Genomic DNA, 27375 nt, shown 5'->3' with positions numbered 1-27375 from the left:
TAATGATGTATTAACCACCACTTATAGTAATCATTTGCACTATCATTCTGGAGTTGACTTGAACCAAACTAGAAATACATTGATTTTGGGAACTCTGATCCAAATTAACAAAAAACCTGATAACATAAATCAGTTCTTTGAGTTCAAAGGAAGATATTTGGTGTAATAGTACGAGCTATAAGTTCATGTTTATATTGTATGGAGAGATCTCTCCACTTCTCAGAAAACTAGTATGAACAAGGGAACTTGGTTCAGAACTTGCCAACTTTGTCAACGTATCTAAATAACTAAACTAGATATTGTTAATGGAATGCAACACGAAGGTGTGGCAGTTCTAAAGGAGACCCCGGCGATCCTTCGCTGCTCCGGGAATCTACCTTCCATGCAACTTGAACTTGAGCTGCAAATTGCAAGTTCCACAGAACATCCTCAACAGAAGGCCTCCCTGCAGGGTCCTTCACCAGACATCTAACACAAATTTCCATCCTTGTCTTCAATGACTGATCCGAACACGATGTCCGGACCGTTGGATAAGCTATAAGTCTTCTCGTCGCATCATCAGTTGCCATGATTGCTTCCAACTGGGCAGGTTTGAAGCATAGTGAGTTACTGATTTGTATGCATTGAGTTCCTTTGGATGTTCTAAGTTCATATCAGTTATGATTTACCTGGTTTTTAAGAATTTGAACTTGATTCCTGGACTTTGATGGCCTCCCAAGAATCATTTCGAGTAAAATAACTCCGAAATCATGAACATTGGACTTATCATCGTAACTTGCCCTGTCATTGAACAACAGCCAAACGAAACAGTTTTAATAAAACATCTTGTTTTAGATGTAAAAGACAAACATCTTATTCATTACAAACCTTGTACTTGGATCCTTGGGTGGACATGAAGTTCCATGGCCTACCTGCAAGGTCGAGTGGCGGTAAACCGTAAATATGACCTCACAACAGAAATTCAAAGCAAAAAATTGTCGAAAATGAAACTGTTCTTTGGTGTACATACCCTATCCGCATTCTCTGCTAATAAGGGCAGGCTGTAGCTGCTAATCTTTGCAACAAAGTTCTGGTCCATCAAAACATCAGTTATTTTCATATGATTTGGGTACACACCAGGCACAAACCATGTGTGCAAAAATTCGAAGCCCTTTGCTATCCGATCGCAGCCAATATGCGTTGTGCCCATGTAAGCGAGCGTCCGCCACGGCCCTCTGCAAACTAGAATGTAAACAAACAATCCAAACACATAGATATGATAAAATAAACATTGCTTTAAGGACTCTAGGACCTTCATATCCCTAAACCCAAGTCTGAGTCAAACACGGGCGTCAGACACGAATACTTCAAGAAACTAACGAGTCGGGCTCAGTGGAGAAGAAGGGTTAAATAGTGTGGCCTCGAAAATATCAGCCGAGAAAAATTCAACAAAGAGATTAAGGATTACCTGATATCCAGCTCTTGAGAGTGCCATTTGGTACATATTCAAAGATCAGAAAAATTCTGCTGACACTTGAATCGTCCAAGTAGCATTCAAAGCAGTGGCCAAGAGCTCTGACTAAATGGCGATATCTCAAATTCTCAATTTCGAAATAAGCTCTACATGGAGCATAAAGCTTTGTGTGCTATGGCTTTTCTTCATTTTCAGGCATCTAATGGCCACAAATGTTCAATCTTTCAGCCTACCTCTATACATCTGAAATCATAAAAATCAGATTCAGTTTTACCAAAGATAAGGCTATGGGTTGCGAAATCCTATCACCGGCCTACACAAAACTTCGGTACCATATCGGAGAATCAGTGAACTTTTAATTAAGCTCTTCTTAAACTTGCTACAAGGCAAAATTATCTGGTATATGTTAACCGTATCACATACCTGTCCCTGAGAACCTTCACCCATGAAAGCAGCTGTGTCAAAGTTGTTTGTAGCAACCTCAAGTTCTTCCAACGAAAAGGTTCGATAAGCTGGAAGTCCCAGTGCTCCCAGATTCATTGTTTGCAACAAATACCTTTCGAATAGCCGAAAGTCATGTAGTCAGATTGCAAGTAATAAAGCTGGAGTCATTGTCATTAACTATAGAAAGATAGAATAGGGTCTTATTTGCATCAGATCGTAACTTCGATGTGTACACAATCTGCAATCAATCTAGTTGTAGGTTTTTTCATTGTCTTATCCGCGTTTGACCTCCAAACAAAAATGAAAACAAGACTGAGAACTACTATTCCACCAACAATTCCTCCTGTTATGGCCATGGCAAGGGCTGCTTTAGAAGTTTTGGACTTGTTATGACGAGATAAGATTCCCACAGCCAAGGCTTCATTGTGACAGAAGGAAACCGGATGTTGGTTTTCCTTTACGGTTGCCAGGCAATTTCGAGCGTAAAGGGAAACTCGGTCCTTGGAATCCTAGAGACAGCTTGGCAAGTTTCCAGTCAAATGGTTTGATGATAAATCTGCAAATTCGAGCTCCGCATTGCAAGAAGTGTTTTCAAATAGCATACCGGTGAGCTTGTTGTTTGCAATATTCAAGTAATGGAAGGTAAGGATAACAATGATGGAGGAAATGGCCCAACAAATCTATTGAATGACAAGTCCAGCCATTCAAATTGGTAATATGAGCTCAATTCAGAAGGAATGCCAGATTGAAACTTATTCTTTCCCAAAACGAGGCGAACCAACTTGTTTCCAAGCGGAGGAAAACGAGGTCCAAAAGTATTATCTTCTAGATCAAGCTCTTGAAGATTAGCGAAACTACTAAGATCAGGCACTTCCCCATAGAAGTGGTTAAGTGAAAGTGCAAGAACCCGAAGATTCTCCAAACTGGTTAACGATTTGGCAAAGATCCATTGAACAAATTTTTCTCAAACTCAGAACTGTCAGAATCCGAAACGAACTGAGCCATTCGGGTAGCTGACCGGAGAACATGTTATCATCATTCATCAAGGATGACTGTTTGAAGGCCAGTGACAGCTGAAAGCTCACGAGGTATGGTCCCATATAGAGAATTCGAACTCATGTTAAGTATTTCCATTGAGACTAAACTCGAAATTTTACCAGGCACTGGCCCCCATAAACCAAGAGAAACCAATGCCAAAACTTTCAAGTCCGGCAGCTTAACAAGTGCATTGACAAAGGAATGCGTGGAAAAGTTTCTAGGTAGCAAAGGAATTCCTTTACATCCAATTATATGCAACTGAGTTATACTTTCTTCATAGCACACCACAGCCACTTGGGTTTCGGTTCCGTGTTGCAGAAGTCAATTGAGCTATTCCAGCTACTCAAAATATCTGAATAATTCAATAGCGATCGAACTCGTAAACGAGTTCGAGTCTGGGACAACTCTTAACTGCTCTGACTGACTGATTACAAGTAAGATCATAGCAAGAACAAGAACAAGAACAAGAACAATCTGATGACTGAATCTTTTGGTCATTGGAAGCATATAGGGCAGCAAAACTAGGCAAAAATCAGAACAGAACAAAAGAAGCTTTGAAGTACTAGAAACGTGGCATAAGTTGCAGATAAACCTTCAACTCGAAACAATATGCAATCTTACAATACTGTCCAAATTATGCAGAAAAACCCAGAAAAAGGATGTTGTAGTTTGTCACTATCAATCACTGAACCTCACATGCATAAGATCATCAGGGAACATCCGCAAAAATAACCAAAACAAGAAACCTCTCTCAAAAAGTAACTAAAACCAGATTGGGATTATGGAAGCCTCCTACTTGGATTTGATACCCACTTTAGTTTTTTTTAACAAGTCTCCTCTTTCAACTCTTTTAAATCACCATTGACAACAAAGGGAAAGAACCATATGAACCACACAATCAGTGATGAACCTCTAGATCCTATAGACCCGTGTCACTTTTGGGTTGATGATGCAAGCCAAGATCAGCAAGTGACAAGTGTTCAAAAAAAAAAAAACTTGTAAACGAAATGCTGACCTGTAAATACCACAAACCGACAGTTTAGCTCAGAAATTATTTTCCTCTACCTATAGCTCTCGTCACTGTTGTACACACACAGAGAGAAAAAGGGTTCTCATAGAGAAGCTAGATTTGCGAAAAGCAAAAGAAAATAAGAATACATGAAGAAGATTGAAGAAAACTGAAACACCCTTTACTCTCCAGGCTGAGAATCCCCAAACAAACAGGTTGTTTCACAGTGACGTGGATAAATTATTGGATTGGAAAAAGAAGGCAGATTAGTGTAGAGAGTGTGCAATGTGTAAGCTTGTGTTTCATGATCTATTCTCACTTTCCATGTTTCTCGGTCTGTTACCTTTGCCGCCTTTCTTTTCATTGCTTTTTCCTGCTTTGGTGCTTAGTGTAAAATCCCACATGCATTTAAGTTCATTGCTGAACTTTTTCACAATTTCAAATGCCAGTTTGTTTATTCCATTGTTATCTGACAATATTCAAGCAAACCAGTTTCAGCTTTACTAGTTTTAATGTTCTCATATGATTTGGTTTAGATTTATGTATTGTCTTATATATATATATATATATATATAGTTCAGTTATTTTTTATTTAATTTAATTAATTTAAAAAAAATTAATGTATGATTTGGTTTAGATTTATGTATTGTCTTTTTATATATATATATATATATATATATATATATATATATATATATATATATAGTTCAGTTATTTTTTATTTAATTATTTAATTTAAAAAAATAATGAATAACATTTTAAATACATTGGGAGATTATAAGGTAAAATCTAATTATCTTTAGGATTTTTTTAATCATTTATAATGCACACATCTTATAAATATAGTTAATTTATTTAAAATTTTTAAGAAGAATAATAATTTTTTTATGATTAATATTGTTTAATAAATTCAACAGTAAATGATTTTTATATGTAATTTCAATAAGTTATTAATATTAATACGAAATTTGCATCCTAATCTTCTAGACTTAATTGTCAATTTAATTGCCTAAATTTAGATGAAAAACTGAAAAAGAGTACGAATTATTCAACAGGCCAAACAAGCAGCCATTTTAGTGGGGCATTTTAATATAAAGTTAAAATAAGAAGTTATTGGTTTCGTTATTATTTAAATAACAAAACTGATAAAATTTTGTTTAAAAAATTATTATTTTTATCTAAAATATTAATTTTTTAATATTTTCGATAAAAGTGTCCAACAATAATAAAACCGATAGAAAAAATAACAAAACCGGTAGCGCTTTTTTAAATTCGGTAAAACGCCCAATAATAACAAAATCGATGAAAATAATAATATTTCCGATTATTTTTACCGATTTTATTATTTAAATAATAACAAAATCAATAGCGCATTTTTTAACTGTATACTAAAGCTACCGTACATAATCATTTTCACATTTTTTAGTGTTCAATTATTTTCTTGTACTTTATATTTCTGGACCCCTATTCGGTGGCTATTAAAAGATACCAAAGTCTCTTGTAAATATGTAAGGCTTAATATAAAATACGTATTCAAATTATGTATCAAAAAATATTTTAGTGTTTAAAGAATATTTTGTTAAAAATATGTGCCTAATGTCTTCTCAATTATACTTTTAAGTGCCCATCATCTATTTTTTTTTTAATTTTTTAATAATAAAAATATTATTTTTAATTAAAAAAGAAAAAATTAATTTATTTACAGAAAACACATTTCTTTTTTTGAAATTATAAAAAACCCCTACCAACTAAAATCTCTCATTTCAACCCCATTAGCAACTGTCGTCAACCATCTCCGACCACCATCATCGAACGGTCACCCACCCTATTGATCAATCGTCATTCTTATCGTGATAAAAAATCCCTAAATCTAACCCCCCCAAAATTCAAATCCTTAATTTCCCAATTTCAACTTTCTAATCCAACCGGTTGCCGGCCATCATCGCCGTCGCCAAACGGTTAGATTTTGATGGAAATTGCATGGTGGTTCGAATGGTGGCAGCAGTGTGGCTTGTGGACGCCGGAATCGGTCAGAATCGAGGAAAAACGAAGACGGTGATTTAAAAATTAACGAAACTTTGAATGCTTTCTCTATGGAAAACGGTGGCATTTTGAAATGAAAGGTCAACGTGAGTTTGATCGGGGGTTGACATCGATGCCGATGATAGTGACGGTGATGGTCTCCTCCGACCGGCTGGCAACCTATTGAAGGGGCAGGGGGAAGGGGGAAAGGGAGCACACGATGATACTGTTTGGTGGGGTTTTTTAAATATATATATATATTTTTAAAAAAAGTTATCAAAAGTACCAGAATGTGTCAACGTCACTTAACGAGATATATTTAATGACAATTAACGCCCGAACTCCTAAAAATATAACGTTTGAAACATTAGTCACCTAATTTTAGAGAAACATTCTTTAGACACTAAAACATTTTTCAAGGCATAGTTTAGTTATTTTTGTATTAAGCCAATTTGTAACACTACAACATTTCAATTCCAAACAAATACAATCATCATTGAAAATCAAGACATTTGTAAAGAAATCGACGATAAATATAATAACTTTAGTCTTCTAATTCGATAATTAATTCTAACTTACACTTCAAACTAAATTTAATCATACGCGTTACTTTCTTTTTACATAAGATTATGAAACTACATATTTAATCATTCAATTATTTTCACAGTCTTTAATCATTCAATTACTTTATTAAAATCATACTTTTTTTTAACAAAAAAAACATACTTTTTTTAAAAGAAAGTTTTATATGATATTATTAATGTGATGCATACAAAACAGGAGAAGGACATGAGCCTTGTTAAAAAACATTTCTAGTCTTAGTTGGGGGAAAATAGTGCATCATATCAAAGTCACTACAAATATCAAACATTAAAAATAGCAAGACCAAGCATAACATCCCACCAAGCCACACTATTATTAAAGATGGTAGCAAGTAGGGTTTTTGGTCAATTTGGCCCGAGCCGAAAATACGTATCTTCCATCTGAATATGACATGACCAGAAAATTATATATATCATCCACTCGACTCCGACCCGACCCAAATTTTTAGAGTATAAATCTGAGCCAACCCGACCTAATATAAAATAAGGATTTAATTAAAAATAATTTTTTAAAGGACGTTACATTATTATCCTCGGATCGGTTCTGTTCAGAGTTTTTCACCATCCACCAGAACCCCTAAACCTAAATATTTTTTAAAAATTTGACCCTATCGAATTAAATCGAGTCAAAACCCAACAAATTTGGGTTGAATTGCCATCCCTAACTATTATACCATATTGGTACAACCATTATCAATTAAACTACATTTCCCTCTAATACATAAACTAATGACCTTCTCGCTAACATAGTGATAGTACACTTCTATATGTTTTGTCCTTGCATGAAAGGTTGCATTCTCTGCTAGACGTATAGCTGATAAGTTATCACAAAAAAGTCTTACTTGATAATCTATTGGCTGATAAAGATATTTCATTAGTTGCTTCAACCAAGTACTTTATTGTGTTGCTGATGTTGTCAATCGATATTCTGCTTTGGTGCTTGATAAGGATACTGTTGGTTATCTCATGATACTGTTAGGACCATCGACGCACCCCATGGCGCAGTGAAAACAAAAACTCAACGGTCTCACCAGCGATCCAAGTACGTAAAACCGAAATTGTGAGGAAAGGATGCGAATACATACAATGGGTTCCTTGAAAAACAGCAAAGACAATAGCAACTAATGATGACCACGAACGGTTCGAATAGTAAGCCTTCACGAAAACACGTCTCGACCTCTACTTAGTTAACTCGATTGAGAGCAAAATTTACTTTTCCCAAAAATAGGTTTGAAAAAAAAGGTTGAAGAGTCATGGCTGCTAGACCTTACCTCACTTTAAATATATCAGTTACCCTAACATATTAGGGATTTTAAGTTATTTCGAATTAATAAAAATATTATTTAATTAATTCAAATTAAATATCCTTTAAAGACTTATAATCTGAATTACAATATTTAACATTTATTTAAACTCTTATTTAATTATTCCGAATTAAATATCGATTAAAAGAGTTGTAATTAAAATTACATTCTTTTAACGTTTACTTACTATATTCGGGATAATTAAAATCATGTGTATATCAAATATATATATATTAACTCTAGATATATTTTAATAACATACAACAAGTTGTACATCTTTGCTCATTTCAATCCTAGGGTGTGACCTTGTAGGTTCTTGTAACGTTAGTAGTAATTATTAGAACAATTCTAATATTACATACAATGAGTAACATCTAGCAATATATCATTGTCACCTAAGTTACAAGAAACTATGATTCGACATATCATCTTCGTGATTAACTCTTTTATGTATTATATCCTTTTGTCCTTTATATCTAGAATAGACACAAGTCTTGGAATAATCACACATGTATAGCCCATCTATTGGTTCTTGATATCTAGAGTAGACTGTAATTAACGAATAATTTGTGATATCTCATATCAACTTATTCTAGCATGACCATGCATTTCTAGTCTCACTCAATCAAGTGGCCTGTGATATTTTTCCTATTATGTAGGAATGAGAAATCCTATCTTAATCATACATCCCACTACATATATCGAGATATATTCAATAACAATCTTTATTGTGCAACCAGTTACAGAGCATGTTTAACTGTATCAAAACATACAACAATATATGTTGGGATAACATTGATCTCAAGTCTGAGGATCATAATAATCCAAGACATATGCTCATGGTGGGTCAATCTAATACATTGTTCTCTAACAATATAATCATGTATCAATTATGACATCTCTATGTCAATCACAACTCGTTGTCATCAATCAATAACATGTTAATCTTAAGCGTATTATTATTGTCCATGCCCATAATAATGCTTGACTATAGATCTTTTAATAATAATAATGTTATTATATGGACTTTATTATCTTTTAGTTTATGTTAAACACAAACATATAACTGAAAATAATAGTGGCAATGCCTTTATTCAATAAAATTGGTAAATAAATGTATTATTACAATCATCATATGATTGGTCTTTGGACATACTCTAATAATCTCCTACTAGCGCTAAGACCAATCACTCATATCTAATACTGAGTGACTCAGTGTGACGATCATGCCTATGCTGTGTAAGAGGCTTCATCATGGGATTAGCAATGTTGTCATCCGTGTGTACTCTGCATATTTCCTCATCTCCTCGATCTATGATTTCTCGAATGAGATGAAAGCGCCCAAGAATATGTTTGGATCGTTGATGAGATCCGAGTTCCTTTTCTTGTGCAATGGCTCCATTATTGTCACTACGGAGTTCTACAACATCTGATATACTGGAACAACCCCTAGTTCGATATGAACTCCTTGATCCAAACAACCTCTTTTGTTGTTTCACTGGCTACAATGTATACAATCTATGTTGTAGAATCAGTTACTGTGTCTTGCTTTGAACTTTTCCAGCTCACAACACCTCCATTAAGACAAAACATAAAACCTGATTGCGATCGTTAGTCATCTTTGTCAGTTTAGAAGCTGGCATCAGTATAACCTTTTACATTAAGCTCTTCCTCCCCTCCATAGAAAAGAAATTTATCCTTAGTTCTTTTTAAGTACTTAAGGATATTTTTAATTGCAACCCAGTGATTTTCACCAGGGTTTGCTTGATACCGACTCGTCATGCTTAAAACATACGATACATCTGGTTGAGTACATATCATAATATACATGATATAACTAATAGCTGATGCATATGGAAACTTATTCATCCATTCTCTTTCTTGTGGAGTTGAAGGGCACATTTCGTTCGAAAGAGAAATACCATGTCTCATAGGCAAAATCATTTCTTGGATTTTTCCATACTGAACATTTTCATCACTTTATCTACATATGTGCTTTGACTCAGACCTAGAAGTCATCTTAATCCATGTCTATAGATCTTAACTCCTAAGTTTTGCACTGCCTCACCTAAATATTTCATAGAAAAACAACTACCTAACTAAGTCTTAACAGACTGTAAAGTAGGTATATCATTTTCTATGATGAGTATGTCGTATACATACAAGATTAGAAAAGAAATAATACTCCCACTAGCCTTCTTATAAACACAAGGCTCATCTTCAATTCTGATAAAACCAAATTCTTTGATTGCATCATTGAAACAAAAATTCCAGCTTTGAGAAGCTTGCTTTAGTCCATAAATAGACCTCTATAGCTTACAAACCTTTCTAGCATTTCTTGGAGTGATAAAACCTTCTGGTTGTGTCATATACACATCCTCTTCAAGTTTTCCATTAAGGAAAGTGATTTTGACATCCATTTGCCAAATTTCATAATCATAGAATGCAATTATTGCGAGCAAGATCAGGATGGACTTAAACATAGCTATAGGGGAGAATGTTTCGTCATAGTCTACACCATGAGCTTGTCGAAAACCTTTAGTGACTAATCGTCCCTTGTATGTTTGTACATTACCATCCATGTAAGTTTTCTTCTTGAAAACCCATTTACACTCTATAGGTTTGACCCTTTCAGGTGGTTCAACCAAAGTCCACACTTGGTTTACTGACATGGAATCCATCCCAGATCTCATGGCTTTAAGCCATTTCTCAGAGTGATAAGTTATAGGCTCATCTTGATCCATAAGAATAACATCTCCATGTGTGGTAATGAGAAATTCAAATCTCTCTGGTGCATGGCGTTCTTTTGTGGATCTGCGTAGTGGTTGGGTTTCTAAATCTATTGAATGTTCCTCAATAACTTGTGATACATGTTCAACTTCAGGTTCACTGATATTTTGTTCTTGAACTTCTCCAAGTTCAATATTTCTACCATTTTCTTTCTTTAAGAGAAATTCTCTTTCGAGAAAAACTCTCATTCGAGAAACAAACACTTTGTTCTCGTTAGGGTTTAATAAATATTATCCCTTATTTTCTTTAGGATATCCAACAAATATACACTTATGAGATTTAGGTTCGAGATTTGTAGACATCAGATGTTTTATATAAGCTTCACAACCCCCAAATCTTCATAAAAGACATACTAGGACGCTTCCCGGTCCATATCTCGTATGGCATCTTTTGAACCGATTTAGATGGAACACAATTTAGTGTGAAAGTAGCTATTTCAAGTGCATGTGTAACACCCCCAACCCGTATCCGACCCAGATCCGAGTACGAGGTGTCACATTGGCTTTTCAAAACGTTTATTTGACAAAATCTAATAACAATTTAGTTTGACATTTCAAATGAACCAAATAACTTCTATTATATAAAAACATATGGTTTTACAAACTTATCTGAGCGTATCCAATACAAATCTTTTATTTTACATGCCAACTACAGTTCAAAGAACAAAATACATAAAATTTAAACTTTTCTGATCTGATCTTTAGGAAGGAGAAGCTGACCTGACATGCTCATCTTCGATCCCTTTTTCCTCTTCTCGAAACATACGTGTGAAACACTCACACGCTAAGTCGATGACTTAGTGAGGCATTAATAAACTTAAATATAAAATCTAAATTATAATTTCTACTATGCACACTTCATATAATCCTACTAATTTATCAAACTCATTATGCATCAAAAACATAAATACATACATGTACCTATCATACCAACTCATATATTCTTTTATGGAATAGTTACACTTATGCACACATATCATCATTTACGTTCATAACATTATCATATATTATTATATTTAATACGCATACACATACACATCCAATAGAATTTTCTCATATTATATCTTTAATGGCCCATGTACACATGTGAGAACTATATATATGTGAGAAATATATATATGTGAGTCTATAGAGGTTGTGCACTAATGCTGTCACCACAGCTCGTATAAATGCACCTAAGTGCCACGTAGAATTACACCAAAGTGCCACGTAGAAATACACCAAAGTGCCATATAAAATGTCCATAAGGACCATATAGAAATTCCTTAAGAATCATATACATATTCTAAGGACCAAGTATATGTCTCAAAGGACCTCATAGGTGTTCCAAAGGATATATATATGTCCCGAAGGACCGTGTAGACCCTCGAATCTTGGCATGCCAACTATACCTCTAGCTCTCATGACACATAACATGGGAATTAATATTATGTTATCACACATTCACATATTCATATCACATTTACTCATAATCTCATAGCTCTTTCACATAGTTCATTATAAATTTTCATAAGATCACACCCAGACACGTAGTTCATTTCCAGATAATTCACATGTACATGTACTCATATCATATATCATGTGCATATAGAAACTTATCTATATATAAATTATGGTTTGTACTTTTATTCTCACATAGATCACGTAACATATATTATAACACATATAAATATATGTCACTTATGCAAGTATTCATGTACACATTTTCATATAGTATATATATATATATATAAAACTTAATTCCATGTTTTACATAATTACTTATCTCACATCATTTATATACTAATTCCATATATTTACTTAGTTCAGTTTCACATAGCTTCTCACATATACATGTCTTTTCATAAATTATCATCAAATACTCCTATAACATCTTCCTATGGCTTCATAGATCTTTACCATATATCTTATTTATTATAGGTTCATTCATGCCTATAAAACCTCCTCATATAACTTATCTTACACATTCATGTAATCATTTATATCAATGTCTCCTAATTTATATACTATTCTCATATTGTCCTATAGATTGATGCTCTTACTCATAGAATAACATTGGTGAGCTTTGCCAAATTGACATCCAACACAAACTATATTTGTTCAGATATATACTTGAGGAAACCCTTTTACTATGTGTTTCTTCATCATCTCATTTAACTTGTTGTAGCTCACATGCCCAAGACATTTATGCCAAAGATCACTCATTTCATTTTTATGAGTCTTGTCCATATATGTTATTTCTGCTGACAATACATAGACCGACTCTATTATTATTGCTTTCATAATTGGATTACCAACCACCTTCATTCTCTTGAATGTAATAATATATTTAGGCCCAAAGAGCACATAATTCCCTTCTACTTTTAATTATGGCACCGTCAATAAAGTCTTCTTTAAGCCAGGATAATATATACCTTCTTAAGTTAGAGCTACTGAGAGCATTCTTTTGGAAGTGTTATCTTTCATATATAAGAAATAGAGAACCTTGAATTATTGGTTGTCAACATTACTCTTCTTCTTTTGTATTCATCATTGTCTTGCAGCTTCTTCTGGTTATTGGTCATATGATTGGAGCACCCAAAATAGACAATCCAATCATCGTTGTAGTTTATTTTGACTTCATGGTTTCTATTAGAGCTTGTTCCTCAATGCATTATTCTATCTCTTCTTAGTAAACTCTAATAGAAAATCCAACTTTTGTATCTCATTCTTCCTCACTAATGAATGCTTTCAATATGAAATATTTCTTCTCCTATTTTGTAGTGGACATGTTTCCTTTGAAAGTTTGCTTCCTGAGTAATCTACAATCTCGATAAAAATGGCCTTTGTTACCAAAGTTGAGGCATTCATCATTTCTTCTTTTATTATTCACTCATTTTGTTGGTGATGTTCTTCTCTTCCTCGTCGAGCTCCTCATAAAACGATTTTTCTTGCTTTTGGATGACTCTTACCTTTTTGTGTCCAATTTTCTTTCGTCACTTCTTATCTTCAAGGCATGGTTTTCTTATTGTTAGTGAAGAGTGTCTCTTCTTTGTAATTTATGGTTACTCCATTCATTAGTTTGGCTAATTCCTCTTGATTAGCCAATAGGTTCTCTAACTATACAAGTGATGGTTGAATAGATCATCCCCTCACAACGATTATAAATCTGTTATACTCAGGCTTTAGACCATGGATAACAATTCTCTTCATCCTTACCTTACTCACCTTTTCTCCATGGGCAAGTTTAGATATCTCGTGACAAATAGATTTTACCTTGGTGAAATATTGAGAAATAGTTAGGTTGCCTTGTGAGATACCTGCAAGCTCATTTTCTAAGAGTTAGATGAGTGCTTTATTCTTCTTTGAAAATATTTTTTTTCTAAAGTCTCCTAGGCTACCTTCAGTCTCTCTCGTCATGGATGTTCTCTAATAGGTCCTCTTCGTTTGTAGTATTTAATATAAATAAAGTCTTCTAGGCCTCGATGTTTCATTTTCTCAAGGCTTCACCATATTCCTTTGGTGGAGGAGTTGAATCGCTTCCAATGACTATTTCTAACAATCTTAACTGTGCTCTAAAAGAATCTCCCCTTAGAGCCTTGGTCTCAACAAGTCGATGTAAGTGTCCAACACTTATCGAAGCTTTCCTCCAGTAAAAACAGTCTTGGATCGCATGCTCTGACACCAATTGTTGGAAACTTCGACGAGCTCAACACACCCACTATAGAGGACCTAGGATATATCACTCAAACTACACTAACACTTTTAACGTTGGTTAGCATTTTATCTTATAAATTCTTAGTGCAGAATAATACTTAGGTGGCAAGGCTAATCATACATCATTCAAGCAACAGAGCTGACCATATATCAATCAGGCGGTATAACCGATATATATCAATCAGGCTATAGAGCCAACCATATAATATAACTAACACAAGTACTCATTACTAACTCATAAAAACCTGCAAAAACTAAATTTGGGCATTGAAATCATTTTAACTGCCAGTGCACTATCAAATTCAATCACTAAAGAATGAGTAGCACACAATTTTGATGTAGAAAATACTGAACGATCTTCAAATACTCCACACACTTATGCAGAAATTTGATTAGACAAACTAATAAATTTAGAGAACCTCACCAAAATGTTTCCAAAACGGTCCTTGAGAATCCCCTATTCCAGTAGCGTCCACATCAAATTTCAACGATCCTACAGTTGGGGCAACCCAAGATCCCACAACAGGTCTCTGAATCTACATAACTCTAATAGCATTAGCATTTAGACAACTAATAAAAATCTAAAATGGATGAGGGCCATTTGCTTTTGCATCAAAACCCAATCCTAAAGATAGTTAAATAAAAAAATTTGCTCTTCACTGCAACTTCTATTGTTGAACATAATATCATTTTTACATAACCAAATGGTCCATATTATCCCAAAAAAAGTCATGTTCCAGATTAGCTTGAGTTTATTTTGAATCATTTGACTTAAAATTAGGAGAGATTTATGTTACTTAAGAAAACAATCTTAAGTTTCCAGAACAAGCATCGTCTTTGTCAAATTCTCCACACAACCTCATAATGGTAAAATAGATGGTTAATCGACTCCTGCTTCTTGTAACAAAGGACATACATATACGATTCTAATATCAAAACTCCACGCTTATATAATTCCACTAATGAAGGTATTCTTTGCATTACAACCTTTCATACAAAGCCTTCAACCTTTCGTTGAGCTAAATTTGGCCACAGTAATTTTCAAAAACTAATTAACATCTTCTATCTCAACACCTACTGCACTTGCACAAAACTTGTTAGGATAATACAATCCATTTACGTTTCGATTTCATTTTGGTCACTTGTTATTGAAAGACCAACGATGATGCTAACGTATCACCATAAGATAATATCACTTCATCACTAAAGAAACTTACAAAAAAATAACATATCAACAATTGTATTAATTTTTTTAACAGTGTGTGACCCAAATACAATATTAGGTGTTGGTTATATATCCGTAAACATTAGCAGTTAGTTCAAGTTTCAAATTTAAATTTAAAATTAGTTTGTTAGATTATCTCTAGTATGTTGTAAAGTTTGTTTTCTAAGGTTTTATAAGTTAGGAATTTCTCTAAGTTGTAAGTTAAGTGTGAAGTAAATAAAAAGTCCTAGAGATAATTTCTAGATTATTTAAAACTCACATGGTATCAGTATAAGTTTATCATTACTTTATATTTCCGATAGCTACTTCATCATCCTCGGAAATCAATTCCGGGTGTAGCAATCATCTTACTTGCAATGTTTTTTCTGAATCTTCCACCTCTGTAACCGTTCTCAAACTGATGGGCCATAATTACTTTCAATGGTCCCAATCAGTTAAGATATACATCACAAGTAGAGGCAAACTTGGCTACATGACAAGTGGGGCTGCCAAACCTGATAACACTGATCCTGGTTATGAACGATGGCTTTAAGACAACATCCTAGTGATGTCCTGATTGATCAACACGATGTCTCCTGGGATTAGTGAAAACCTTTTACTATATGGCACACCCCATGACATCTGGTGTGCTGTCAATGACACTTATTCAAGCACCGATAACATATTTGAGTTGTTTGGGATCGATAGTAAAGCCTCTGATCTCAAGCAAGATGACATTAGTGTTACTCAATAGTATAACAAGTTAAACAGGTATTGGCAGAAAATTTATTTATATGAGATTAATGCATGGACTTGTGTGATAGATGATGCTCTTTACAAGACAATGGTGAACCTAAAATGAATTTTTCAGTTTTTTAATGGATTACATAAAACCTTGGATGTTGTTCGTGGTAGAATTACCAGCACCAAACCTCTTTCTTCCATTGGTGAGGTGTTTTATGAAGTGTGTCGTGAAGAGAGTCAACAGACTCTGATGATGATTGAGTCTTCGCCCTTGGATACGTCTGCCATGATCACACACTCTGCCAATACCAGGAAATAAAAGACTGATCGATCGTGGTGTAACCACTTTCGTCGGGTTGTCCATCTCAAGAAAAATTATTAGAAATTACATGGTCGACTTGCTGATTGGAAACCTCAACGCCCCCGACCACAACATTATATTTCTTCCAATGCCACGTAGTCAGCGTCAACCCTCAATTTCAATCAGTAGTAGGTTGTTGAACTTTAACAACTAATTCGATAAAACTTGTCTGCTGTTGACCTAGCATCTACAACCATCAATCAGTCTAGTAGTGTTTTTCTTCTTACCAGTACTCCGTTTTCGTGGATTGTGGATTTGGGTGCCACTGATCATATGATAGGGAACCAACAATTATTTATTGATTTCAAACAACCTACTGATCAGTGGTTTGTGAAGACTGATAATCGGTCTTTAACAGTAATTAAAGGAATTGGCGCAGTTTTCATTACTAAGTATCTTTTGCTCCAATCTGATTTGTATGTCTCTAGGTTGCATTGAAACTTGTTGTCTATTAACAAATTGTGCAATGATCTCCACTGTTTTATTAATTTCAATTATCATGGTTGTGTTTTTCAAGAAATGGGCTTGGAGAATATGTTTGGCAGTGTTGAACTGTGTAGTGGTCTTTACATTATTGAATGTTGTTCCTTCACGACAAGCTCAATCAAGTTATGTTCTTTCTTCTATTTGTCTCTCTTCCAATTTATCGTACTTAAATTATAATGAAATAAGCATTTTCGCCTAGGTCATCTAAATTTTCATTTCCTACATTTTTATCAATTAAAAAGTAACTACATTTTACTTGTGATGTATGCCAACTTGCAAAACATAAAAGAACCTCTTTTCCACCATCTATGTATCGACCATCCCATCTTTTCTCTCTTATTTACACTGATATTTGGGGTCCCTCACCTATTCATAATGTAACAAGGGTTAAATGGTTTGTGTTAGATTTGTCTAGAAATTAAGTTGACAAGTTGGAAATTTCATCTTGGTTGGTGGCCAACTTATTGAAAATTTCATCTTGGTTGGTGGCCAAACTTTGAACATGTGAATTTCATATTTGGTGGCTAACTTGTACACATTGGAAAATTCTTTGGTAGGTGGCCAAACTTTGAACATATTGTTCTTGAAACTCAACTATAAATAGGCCTAAGTATTTCCATTAGAAATCATCCCAAAAACAAGTTCTCTCTTCCTCTTGTATTCTTCATTCTCCCACTTTGGGAATTCCAAAGAATTCCATTTGTTGTAATATTGGCGATATAGTGAAGTTATCATCCGGTGTGGTGCCCGAGGAGTAGACGATATTCTCGTCGAACCTCGTAAATTTGGTGTGTTCTCTCCTTTATTGTTTTTTATTCGGTTCTTTTCCATTGTGTTTTAATATTCAATAGTTTGACAGGTTTATCCGCTGTGAAACCTTTGGTGGTTTTAATCTTGACATTTTAGGTCAATTTTAAAACTACGTTCGTGTGGGAAATAACCCGTTTTCCCCAACAATTGGCATCAGAGCTTCGGTTGAGGTTATCCTGGTGGTTCCGTTGCTGAAAAGATACAGTTCGTGATATTGAATATTGTTTGTTAGAATTAAAATGCCAAAATATGGATCAGTTGAGACATCAAGCTCTTCGTTTGGACCGGTGAGGAGGGTGATGTCAAATGCAAATTTCTCGGTGGAGTTGTTCGATGAATCCGGTCATTTTGGCATGTGGAAAGGCGAGGTGTTAGACGCTTTATTCCAACAAGGTCTAGACATCGCCATTGAGGAAGAAAAGCCCGAATATATGGAGGAGAAAGAATGGGGAATCTTGTCTTTCCAGGGAGCAGAAGTATGGCTACAAGAACGAGACTTCTGCAAGTAAGATGTGGAAAGCTTTGGAGGAAAAATTCTTGAAGAAAAGCTCCCAAAATCGTCTCCATATGAAGAAAAGATTGTTCAGATTTGATTATCAACCAGGCACCAATATGAATGAACACATCACTGCGTTCAATGAGCTAGTGGAAGACTTATTGGGCATGGATGAAAACTTCAAAGATGAAGATTTGGCTTTGATGTTGTTATCATCTCTTCCAGATGAATTTGAGCACCTTGAGACAACGTTACTTCATGGTAAGGATAATGTTACCCTTAAAGATGTAACTGCTACTTTGTATAGTTATGAACTCAGGAAGAAAACCAAGAAGGAGAGCAAGTACGAAGCAGCAGAGGCCATGGTGGCAAGAGGTCGCTCGAAAAGTCAAAAGCCAAAGTGGAGAGGGAGATCAAAGTCGAAGTCCAGAGTGGGAAAAGATGAATGTGCCTTTTGTCATGAGAAATGCCATTGGAAGAAAGATTGTTCGAAGCTGAAGAAGAAAGGAAAAGCTGCTCCAGATGCATGTGTTGCAGAGCATGATGTACATGACTCTGACATATCATTTGTTGCTTCATCAACAACATTCCATTCCGATGAGTGGATATTAGATTCGGTTGCACCTATCATATGTCCCCTAATCGGGAGTGGTTCTCCGATTTAGTGGAACTAAATGCAGGAGTTTTTTATATGGGCAATGACAATGCCTGTAAAACTATTGGGATAGGTTCAATTCGATTGAAGAATCAAGATGGATCAACCAGAGTTCTGACGAATGTCCGATACGTGCCCAGTTTGAAGAAAAATCTCATCTCGTTGGGAGCCTTAGAATCCAAGGCTCAGTAGTCACTATGAGAGATGGAGTTTTAAAAGTCACATATGGCGCACTTGTGATGATGAAGGGCATCAGGAAAATAATTTGTATTACTACCAAGGTTACGAGCATTGTGTTCTGGGAAAGCAGAAGAGTGAAGTTTGGTACCACTATAACATAATACAAAAGGTATTGTAGATTATATTCACTCAGATGTATGGGGTCCTTCAAAGACATCGTCTTGGGGGAAACCATTATTTTGTACTTTTGTAGATGACTTTTCCAGAAGAGTTTGGGTGTATCCGATGAAGTCTAAAGATGAAGTGCTTCAAATTTTCCTGAAATGGAAAAATATGATCGAGAACCAGACTGGTAGAAAGATCAAACATCTTAGACGGACAATAGAGGGAATATAAAGTGACCCCATTTTTTGACGTTTGCCATGAGTATGGTATTGTTCGACACTTCACTGTTAGACATACACCACAACAGAATGGGGTGGCAGAGCATATGAATCAAACACTATTGGAGAAAGTTTGATGTATGTTGTCTAATGCTGGGTTAGGCAAGGCATTTTGGGCTGAGGTTGTGACATATGCTGGCCATCTCATTAATCGTCTGCCGTCATCAGCGATAGGAGGAAAAACACCATTGAAGGTATGGTCTGGAAAACCTGCTACTGATTATGATTCCTTACATGTATTTGGATCCACTGCTTATTATCATGTGAAGGAATCCAAGCTTGATCTGAGAGCAAAGAAGGCTCTGTTATGGGAATCACCCATGGAGTGAAGGGATCCGCCTTTGGTGTTTAGACCCAAGAAGATAATTGTAGCAGAGATGTTACCTTGATGAATCTGCCCTAGTAAAGAAGGTAACAAGTGAAGCTGTCCAGATAAGTAGTACTCCGCAGCAGGTGGAGCATACTCCAAAACAGGTGGAGTTTCAGCAGATGATGATCCCAGAAGTTGATGCAGCTGATTCTTCAACTCCAATAAAAGAATCAAAAGATGAAGAGGTTCAAACCCAAAAACCATTGGAGACACCGGAAACACTTGCAGTTACAAGGCCAAGGAGAGAAATTCGTAGACCTGCTCGATTTATTGATATGGTGGCCTATGCTCTTCCAGTTATTGATGATGATATCCCTATCACTTACCAAGAAGTAATACAAAGCTTGGAAAGTGATAAGTGGAAAAGTGCCATGGATGAAGAAATGCAATCTCTCCAAAAGAACGACACTTGGAAACTGGCACAATTATCGAAAGGTAAAAGAGCCATTGAATGCAAGTGGGTATTTGTAAAGAAAGATGGATCTCATAACAAGAAAGATGTTCGCTACAAGGCACTGTTGGTAGCTAAAGGCTACGCTCAAAAGGAGGGAATCGACTACAATGAAGTATTTTCCCCTGTTGTGAAGCATTCCTCCATTAGAATATTGTTGGCCTTGGTAGAACAGTTAAATTTGGAGCTAGCTCAACTTGATGTAAAGACGGCTTTCTTGCACGGTGATTTAGAAGAGGAGATCTATATGACACAGCCAGAAGGATACAAAGATGGTGGTTGTGAGAAATGGGTTTGTAAGCTGAACAAATCGCTATATGGATTGAAGCAATCTCCGAGGCAGTGGTACAAGCGATTTGATAGCTTTATGAGGAAGCTTTGTTTAACAAAGAAGCAGTATCTGAGAAAGGTATTACAATGTTTTGGCATGAATGAAAATATCAAACATGTAAGTATCCCATTGGCTTCTCATTTGAAACTTAGTTCTCAATTATCTCCTAAAACTAACGAAGAACGAGTGTATATGGCAAAAGTTCCATATGCTAATGCAGTTGGGAGCTTGATGTATGCAATGGTGTGTACGCGTCCTGACATTTCACAAGCAGTTGGAGTTGTGAGCAGGTACATGCATGATCCTGGAGAAGGACATTGACAAGCTGTGAAATGGATTCTACGGTATCTCCAACAAACAGTGGATGTTGGTTTAGTTTTTGAACAAGATGAAGCACTTGGTCAATGTATGGTTGGATATGTTGATTCCAATTATGCTGGTGATTTGGATAAGCGTCGATCAACTACTGGGTATTTGTTTACTCTTGCTAAAGCCCCAGTAAGTTGGAAGTCTACATTGCAATCGGTGGCCTTGTCTACTACAGAGGCAGAATACATGACAGTTTCAGAGGCTGTAAAGGAAGCAATTTGGCTTAACGGGTTGATGGAAGACTTGGGAGTTGTTCAAAGTCACATTAGTCTCTATTGTGACAGTCAGAGCGCTATTCACTTAGCGAAAAATCAAGTCTACCATTCAAGGACTAAGCATATCGACGTGAGGTATCACTTTGTGCGGGAGATCTTTGAAGAAGGAAAGATTCTACTTCAGAAAATTGCGACATCAGAAAATCCTGCAGATATGATGACCAAGGTGGTAACAGTAATCAAGTTCAATCATTGTTTGAACTTGATTAACATCCTGAAAGTATGAACACCTTCGGGTGTGTGGCGCTTGTGAGCGCAATTAGAGGCACTATAAATTTGGGAGTTAAAGAAGTTGAGTAGGCTTGGTAATTTCAAGCCAAGGTGGAGATTTGTTAGATTTGTCTAGAAATTAAGTTGACAAGTTGGAAATTTCATCTTGGTTGGTGGCTAACTTATTGGAAATTTCATCTTGGTTGGTGGCCAAACTTTGAACATGTGAATTTCATATTTGGTGGCTAACTTGTACACATTGGAAAATTCTTTGGTAGGTGGCCAAACTTTGAACATATTGTTCTTGAAACTCAACTATAAATAGGCATAAGTATTTCCATTAGAAATCATCCCAAAAACAAGTTCTCTCTTCCTCTTGTATTCTTCATTCTCCCACTTTGGGAATTCCAAAGAATTCCATTTGTTGTAATATTGGCGATATAGTGAAGTTATCATCCAGTGTGGTGCCCGAGGAGTAGACAATATTCTCGTCGAACCTCGTAAATTTGGTGTGTTCTCTCCTTTATTGTTTTTATTCGGTTCTTTTCCATTGTGTTTCAATATTCAATAGTTTGACAGGTTTATCCGCTGTGCAACCTTTTGTGGTTTTAATCTTGACATTTTTCCCCAACAGTTTATGTCTTTCATTAATAATCACACTTGAACAACTTGGACTTATTTAATGAAAGACAAATCTGGAACTGGGGACCTTTTTTACAACATTTTATAATATGGTTCGAATCCAATTTGACAGCCACATAAAACTTCTTAAGAGTGATAATGGTAGCGAGTTCTTTACCAAAATTTTGGGTTATTTTCTTAACGGCGAAGGTATAGTCCACATTAATTCATATGTTGATACCCCAAAACAAAATATGGTGGCAATAGGAAAAACAAACATCTCCTAGAAGTAACCCATTCTTGATTGTTTTCAGCCAATGTACCTAAACGATTTTGTGGGGAGGTCTTACTTACTGCAACCTACCTCATAAGCCTCATACCTAGCTAAATTTTAGGGTTTAAAACTCCATGAGATATGTTACATCAAGCCTATCCATATTTTAAACCCATGACTGGTACTCTACCTGTTCAAGTTCTTGGATCATCTATTTTTGTACATTTTCATAAGCAGTTTCGAGGAAAGTTGCATCATCGGGCTGTTAAGACTGTTATAATTGGCTATTTCTCACTTAAAAAAGGATACAAATGTTATTCCTCTACTTCTCACAAGTTTTATATCTCCATGGATGTCACTTTTCAAGAGTTCCAACCTTATTTTTTAGTTCTGAAGTTTAAGAGGGAGAGTTTTAATAAATTTCAGCCCCAACATGCTCTTTTACCTCTTGAAGTTCTAGGTACCTCTTCCATTTCAAACCCGCTGTCCCATTTACCACAACCATCAATCGAGCCTACTTTTATACCTGAAATTGCTCTATTACCATATCAGTCTGAAGCAAGAGAACTAAGTGTCTATACGAGGAGGAAGAGACGTCCTATTTTACAGTATACTACATAGTCTAAAACTGCTCAACAGCCTGGTCTGGTTCCAATTTCCTTGAATGGTGATGAAGGTATGGTTTACTTGAATGATAGAACTATTTCTCCTTTAATTGATTATTCTAACTTATATATTGCTTAAAAAATATGTCAAGAGTTGTACACAATATCTAATTCAAAAGTATGTGGCATATGGCATGCATTCAAGGCTTTTACTGCCACTGTTGATACCTAATAAATTCCTAAAACTATTGATGAGGCCTTAAAGGATCCTAAGTGGAGAAATGTTGTTTTTAAAGATTTAAGGCATTGGAGGATAACAATACTTGGATTATGACTGATTTACCTCAGGGAAAAAGGGTAGTAAGTTGCAAATGGCTATTTATAGTTAAATATAATAAGGATGGGGGCATTCAAGGATTCAAGGCTAGGCTGGTGGCGAGAGGGTTTATTAAGTCGTACGAGATTAATTATCAAGAAACATTTGCACTTGTTATAAAACTCAACACCACTCGTATACTGTTATCCCTTGTTGCAAATTTAGATTGGCCACTTTATCAGCTTGATGTTAAAAACACATTCTTCAATGGTACCCTAGAGGATAAAGTATATATAAAGAAACCACAAGGCTTATATTTGACTTCGAATACAAGGCAAGTTTGCAAGCTTCTGAAGTATTTATACGACCTTAAGCAGTTATCGTTGTTGCATGATTTAAGTGCTTCACAATTGGTAAGTGTACATGTTGCAAGTTATAGTATAGAAAAGATATTGTCTCCACAGGGATTGGTGTAACCCTGTATTCTAACTTCTTGCACTATTAAGAAAGAATAAATTGGTAATAGTAGGAGAGTGAATAAACAAATAAAATAAATGAACAAGTAAATAAAAGTATACTGATATCAAGTGAGAGAGCAGGTCGGGTTATCATGATTAGTGGTGTGACAATTGTCTGGAAAGTCTGAGTAGCTGATTGACGTGGCAATTAAAAATAATTCAATTGCCGAAACAATTGGTTTTCCTCTTCAAAGCTCGTCAGAGCATTCTTCAATGACTTCTTGTTATTCCTAACTTCAAAGGACTGGTCAATTGTGCATGCCTTGGTGATATATCCCTGTGTTAACAATGGGTGAACAACAACCGATCTTGTGCTCATTTTAGCCATTGAAATCCAAATACTATCCCTAAGATAGATTAACATTCACCAACATTCGTTCAAATGAAGATCATGTTCATTCGTTTCATGAATCTAACTCTCTCGGTATTAGATAAATGAATAAACTCTCAAGATCCTCTCCCAATTCACTCGAAGTCAATTAAAGAACCAAGAATGAACAAACTTTGAATTAAAAAAACAATCAAGAATTTAAACAAATCCAAAAGTTTCACAACCATAAAATCCCAATAACCCAAGGCAAATTAATTCAGTTCATGGATGGGTGCAAAAAGATTAGAAGATAAATATTTCTCAATTGCATGAAAAGAAAAATAAAGAAGAAGAAGATCGTGCTCCATTTTCTCTGTCTAGCCGCCTCTCCTGGCGTATTCTTTTATTGTGTGTATTCTTCTCTCTTTTATATGAGATACGACTGTTTGGTTCTTGTTGTATTAGAGTTTTAATTCTAATAAAAGAGCTATTAACCTCTTTTAAATAAAGAGATAATAAATCTCTTTTAATAAAAGAATTAAATATCTTTTATCTTTATCCTTAAATCCCTTGCAATTAAGACTTCTTTCCATCTTTAATCTCTTCCTGAAAATCCAAACTTTTAGGAATTATCTCCTTATGACATGATTATCTCTAATGAGGTGGATTTATCCAGTCATCATTATGCTGTACAAAATAACACACACCAGCAACATCTTTTTCATAAAAAGAAATAAACATATAATATCAACTCGGTAGTGAAGGAAATTATGTAATTATGCATGAAATACTAATAATGCAAATAAAATGAACCTAAATCTAGCAATAATTATGGGAAAAAATGTATAAAATTTAGTACTTTTATACACTTATCGAAACATTTGATAATCCGAGAGAATATGGCCATGTAAATCACGATTCTCTTTAATTAAAACTTTAATCCTAAATTTGTTATTGTTCTCATTTTCAACCGTAACTGTAACAAAGACTTTAATAGAATCTCAAGCAATTATCATATTTTAGTTGGTATGTTAACGTTCAGTTTATACTGTCGTCAAGTTTTTAATGGAAAATAATGAGTTTAAAATATATAAATATTCGGATTATTTTTTTGTAACATTTAATAGTCGGGGACTTAACAAAACAATGTCGTATAATTGAAAGACTATTTTATAACTTTAAATAATCAGAATACTAAAAAAAGCAGCACCCTATTTTATATACGGAGTGTATGTTGTCTACGGCAGTCATCACTCCCATGGTACGTGTCGGAACCGTCTTTCGGTTGGCCCCCCCGGAATTGGGCTTCGACTTAAAAAATGTGGATTGGAGTCACCACCGACCACTTTAAAATGAATTTAGGTGGGTCAGACACCATCTTACATGATCTGCGTTGTACCAGAAACGTGTCGGTTCGGGAGTCGGTTACGGCCAAGGAAGGATTAGCACCCTTGAACCGCCCTTTCGGTACCATTAATTTTGCCGGCTTAGTTGTGAAAATTTAAATTAGAATTAAAATACTCGATTCAAATCATTTACCTTTAACTAGTTAAAATTTCCTAAAAAGAAAGTAAAAAATGTTAGATAAAACAATACTAAATAAATTGAAGAGAAAAATAAATAAATTAAGAGAACAAATGTTAAAAGTGTGTAATATAATATAACTTAATAAATACTCAAATGCATGGCCATAAATGGCTGCACACCTCCACGTGCATTTTAAAAACTTACTCCCCCATGTCAGTCTGATGCAATCGTTAATAATTCCATGCTGAGAAGGATAACCATCACTTGCTCCATAACCTCGATATAAAAGCACGAAGACATTACATTGTAACCTCTGTAGCATTATACGAACCATTTCCAGACGGTGAGCAATGTTTCCAGCATTCTCTTGAAAAATAAAATATGGTTGGACCTCGGCAATCAGGAAAGAGCTTGATGAACCATAATGGAGTTTGATTCCTCGGAGGACGGAGCCAAACGTCCTCGTGGAGTCGGAGTCGGGCCGACGTTATCGGGCAAGACTTGGTTAGACCAGGCAAAACCGGAACGTAAACGATCTTCTCTTGAAACGCCACCAGCAACGCCATCTCAGATCTTTATTATTTAGTATGTGTTTTCTTGTTTTCATCTTCTGATCCATAATCAACTTGTTTGTCGGATTTGGAATCAAAGGTCTCATCTTGCTGAACTGTAGCAGATTTGTTTATCTTGAAATCAACTTGTCCTGAGGTGTTTTCTTGTTGCACGCAATACCTCAAGTAAATCGATCATAACACATACAAACAATTGAACTTTTCTTAAAAGAGAGATTAAGCTCTGCAATTTGGATTAGGAACATCACATATAGACCGATGTTCGGTGCACAACCTTGATTAGCATGGATCCTAGCAGTAAGCTAGTTAAGATAATGAACTATTAATATTTCCCTTGTACAACATCAATTAATGCCAAGTTCAGAGAGGATTTCGTGATATATACACATAGAGAAACCATAACCAATAGACAGAGTAATTGTATGAATTGAAAGAGAGAATAAACACGAAAAAATTAAACTTTACAGTTGAGGAAAATGCAAGGGTGGAACTTGGGATAATCATCATCTTGGTCAACATCACATTCATAGATAATAAGGGAGTGTTCCATCTGAAGAAGGCTTGCATTTTCCCTTTCCACATCCCACTTCTTTGCATACATCATATGCAACAAGAACAATACCCAGGTTAACAACACCCAAAGATCCCAAAACAAATCAACCAACAACGAAAGATGAAGAAAAGAAGTGAAAAAGCCAAGATGTGTTCCGAAAGAGGGAAAAATTCGGTTTTTAGCAATGTTGAGGTGTCGAGCCCCCATTTTCCATTTCGTTCCCCCGTTTCCTCTCGATTTCGTAAATGATCCGGTATGAAACCCTTGATCCTTTTTTTTCTTCTCTTGCTTGCCTTTAAATAGCCTAGTGATTGGTTATTTTTAGAGACGTTTTAGT

At 35.2% G+C, this 27375-nt stretch overlaps 1 pseudogene; it reads right to left on the bottom strand.

Moving 5' to 3' along the window:
* Positions 1–302: 302 nt before the first annotated feature.
* On the bottom strand, positions 303–26479 carry LOC120189837 (annotated as a pseudogene).
* Between the last annotated feature and the right edge of the window lie 896 nt (positions 26480–27375).

The sequence above is a fragment of the Hibiscus syriacus genome, unplaced genomic scaffold (genome assembly GCF_006381635.1).
Source record: "Hibiscus syriacus cultivar Baekdansim isolate YM2019G1 unplaced genomic scaffold, ASM638163v2 tig00116959_pilon, whole genome shotgun sequence".
Classification (NCBI taxonomy): Eukaryota; Viridiplantae; Streptophyta; class Magnoliopsida; order Malvales; family Malvaceae; genus Hibiscus; species Hibiscus syriacus.
Note: the sequence above shows the minus strand (reverse complement) of the source record. Positions and strands in the feature narration are given on the sequence as shown.